Raw genomic sequence first — 3,873 nt, 5'->3', positions numbered from 1 at the left:
GCACATGACCCTGTTTCGAACTTGGCCTAGATATTATCAAGATGAACATTCAGACCAACTTTCATACAGATCCCATGGAAAATATGGCCTCTAGAGAGGTCATAAGGTTTTTCTATTATTTGACCTACTGACCTAGTTTTTGAAGGCATGTGACCCACTTTCAAACTTGACCTAGATATCATCAAGATGAACATTCTGACCAATTTTCATGAAGATCTCATGAAATATATGGCCTCTAGAGAGGTCACAAGGTTTTCCTATTTTTAGACCTACTGACCTAGCTTTTGACCGCACGTGACCCAGTTTCGAACTTGGGCTAGATATCATCAAGATGAACACTCAGACCAACTTTCATACAGATCCCATGAAAAATATGGCCTTGAGAGAGGTCACAAGGTTTTTCTATTATTTGACCTACTGACTTAGTTTTTGATGGCACGTGACCCAGTTTCGAACTTGACCTAGATATCATCAAGGTGAACGTTCTGACCAATTTTCATGAAGATCTTGTGAAATATATGGCCTCTAGAGAGGTCACAAGGTTTTTCTATTTTTAGACCTACTGACCTAGTTTTTGACGGCACGTGACCCAGTTTCGAACTTGGCCTAGATATCATCAAGATGAACATTCTGACCAATTTTCATGAAGATCTTGTGTAATATATGGCCTCTAGAGAGGTCACAAGGTTTTTCTATTTTTAGACCTACTGACCTAGTTTTTGATGGAACATGACCCAGTTTCGAACTTGACCTAGATACCATCAAGATGAATATTCTGACCAACTTTCATAAAGATCCCATGAAAAATGTGACCTCTAGAGTGGTCACAAGCAAAAGTTTACGGACAGACGCACGCACGGACTGACGGACGGACGGACGACGGACACCGCGCGATCACAAAAGCTCACCTTGTCACTTTGTGACAGGTGAGCTAATAATCATAATTATTATTGTTATAATTATTATTATTATTATTATTATTATTATATTATATTACATGTAGGATGATAAAAGATACAGTAATAATACTGAAAATAATAATGATAATAAAACACAAGTATAGTGAAAACTTCTTTGTGCTGACAAACAATGTAATATAAAATTAATGTGTTCCATCTATACTCAATTTTCATTTTCAGTATATTGCCAAAAGTGACTTTTTTTCATGCTTTGCTTTGTAACTTTGAAATGCACATTCTGTTTTCAATTTTAGACAAATGTTATTTACAGTACACTGCAAGCTTTAGATGAGTGAAAGTTACATTTTTCAGAAATATCACAATTATCCAGACATAATTTGAAAAAATAAAAACTTGCATATTTCTTTTTAAGTTAGTTTTTCATTATTTCATTATTGTGAAAAAAAAAATTCTGATTATTTTATTATTGTGTTTGATCAACAATATTTTTCTTTACATAGAAATGCATAAATAAATTACATTGTTTCCCCTTCTCACTAATTCATACACTTGTAAGGTAGACTGACTCTCCAATAAACAATGACCCTTGATACGCAAACAAGTAAGCTAGCAGACGATTATTGATTTTTGTGACAGTTGTCATGGAAAGGTGTTAAAGTACACAGGTACTTGTAGTTTTAACGCTGGTTATGATCAAATTAAGTAACATCCGCGGATTTTTTTTTTTTTTTTTTTTTTTTGGATTTTTTTACTCTCTAAAATTTGGGCGCCAAGGCCATACAGCGTTATACCGAGGACCGCGGTATATCGAGAAGCGTTATAACGGGTTTCGAGTGTATATGTTTTGGAACGCTGTTTCACAAGCAATCATCGAGCAAAATTGCGTACATCAATGGCAAGTGTTTACAGAGAAATTCTACCTTCTTTATTAAGCAATCAACTTTCTGTTTTGTTTACATTGAGGGATTCCACATGACACGCATGCGCGGAAGACAACCCTATGTTTGTCCGATTCCAAGGAGGTAAATCCAGAGCCTATGATTTGCACTCCGTTGTAGAATTACTCTCCCTTTATAACTGGATAAAGTATTCAGGAAATTATATTTCTATTTTATCAAATTGGTAATTAGTAACGACGTAGAGCGCTCGCCTCAGGTGTGAGAGGTCGTGAGTTCGAAGCCCAGTCTACGCTAAAAATTTTTATCTTTTTTCTTTGCTTTTTTAAATATATATTGACACAGCTTAAGGACTTAAAGTCGATTTAAAACTCCTTTATACAGAGAGCACAGTGCATATAGTAATCAAATAAACTGCTGTCTACATGCTAGACAAATACACAATGTGAAAGGTGCTTGCATGAAGTGTTGCATAATATGATTACACAGGTGCTGTACGGTACCGTACGTAACGGAACGGAAGATAGCCACACCCTGTACGATTTATGGGAAAAGGTAGTAAAGGTTAATTACATAATTTAAAATCAAAATTATAAAAGATTTCCTGTCATATTAATTTTAAAGTTGCTTACAAAACCATTTGTCGGAAACTGGTACTGTAGATAAACCAATTAACGTTAATTAGACTGCCCTTTCGGAGCACCTGTTTTTGGACACATGCGCAGATAAGGTTGGTATTGTTTACATCCTTGCAAAGAGTAAAGATTAGGGTTTAAAGATTTGTAGATTATTTTTGTAAACAATATGTATTTAAAAATAAATACAAGAAACGCGGCAATGCCACGAAACCAGGTTTTCAACACTTTTCATAAGAATAAAAAAGTATACTGAATCACAGTGCACCACTTTAAAGCACAACCCTAACCCTAAACCCTAACCCTATTTTTAGTAACAATGACCTTGACCTTGATCCCAGAAACCCAAAAATCAATCCCAAGCTACAACTTTATATAAGTTTTCTATACACCAAGTTGCATCATGATAGCTCATTCCTAAGTTAAGTTATTGACTGGAAACCCTTTTTCTATTTTAAGTAACAGTGACTTTGACCCCAGAAACCCCAAAATCAATCCCAGCCTTTGTCTTGATATAAGCTACATACATACCAAGTTTTATTCAAATATCTTTACCGAAACAAAAGTTATTGACCGGAAACACCAGTTTGACGCCGCCGCCAATCCGCCCGTCCGCTTAACGACATACCCCAATCTAATAACTCAGGTTTTCAATAATGAAAACCCTCATTTTTTATCGGAAACTGGTCTGAAACCAGTACCCTTTGACCTTCTGACCCAGAACATAATACGAGTCATCTACTGTCCTTTGAAGGTTGGAGACAGTAAGTCAAAAGGTTATTTAGTAATTGAAAGGAAAACTGTTTCAGTCTTAGTCACTGTAACCTTGACCTTTGGCATACAAACTTCTAAAACATAAGAAGTCACCTCATGACTAAAGGCAATCATTCTATTAAGTTTGACTACTGAAGCCCAATGTGCTCTAATTAAACAGTTTAACTGTTTTCAGTCTCGAGGTCACTGTGACCTCGACTTTCAACCTATGGACCCCAAAAACTGTAGGGTCGTCTTATCACAGGCAAACTTTCTATATAGTTAGAAGGAACTAAACAATCTTGCATGGACACCATTTCTAGTCTTGAGGTCAACATGACCTTTGACCTACAAACTCCCAAAACTATGGATCATTTAATAACCACAGGCAATCATCCAATGAAGTATCTATTAATCTGCTAAAAGAAATGAGACCAAGTTGATCTGTTAAGAATTAACAGAACATCTGCAAAATCAACCAAATGGTCAGAAAGAGACTTGATAATGTGTCCAGTTTTTCTTTGAAAAATGGCTGTGAGATTAGACTATGATAAATACCATACATGCCGTAATCATAGTCATCCCTTTTGTTGATTTATTAAAATCCATTTCAAAATGGAACACCATGAGTAAGCTGAAGACGCTACCTGATAGAAGTTGTATCGTGAC

Source organism: Mercenaria mercenaria, unplaced genomic scaffold, assembly GCF_021730395.1.
Source record: "Mercenaria mercenaria strain notata unplaced genomic scaffold, MADL_Memer_1 contig_110, whole genome shotgun sequence".
NCBI classification, from domain to species: domain Eukaryota; kingdom Metazoa; phylum Mollusca; class Bivalvia; order Venerida; family Veneridae; genus Mercenaria; species Mercenaria mercenaria.
The sequence above is the reverse complement of the archived record's forward strand: the minus strand, read 5'-3'. Positions refer to the sequence as shown.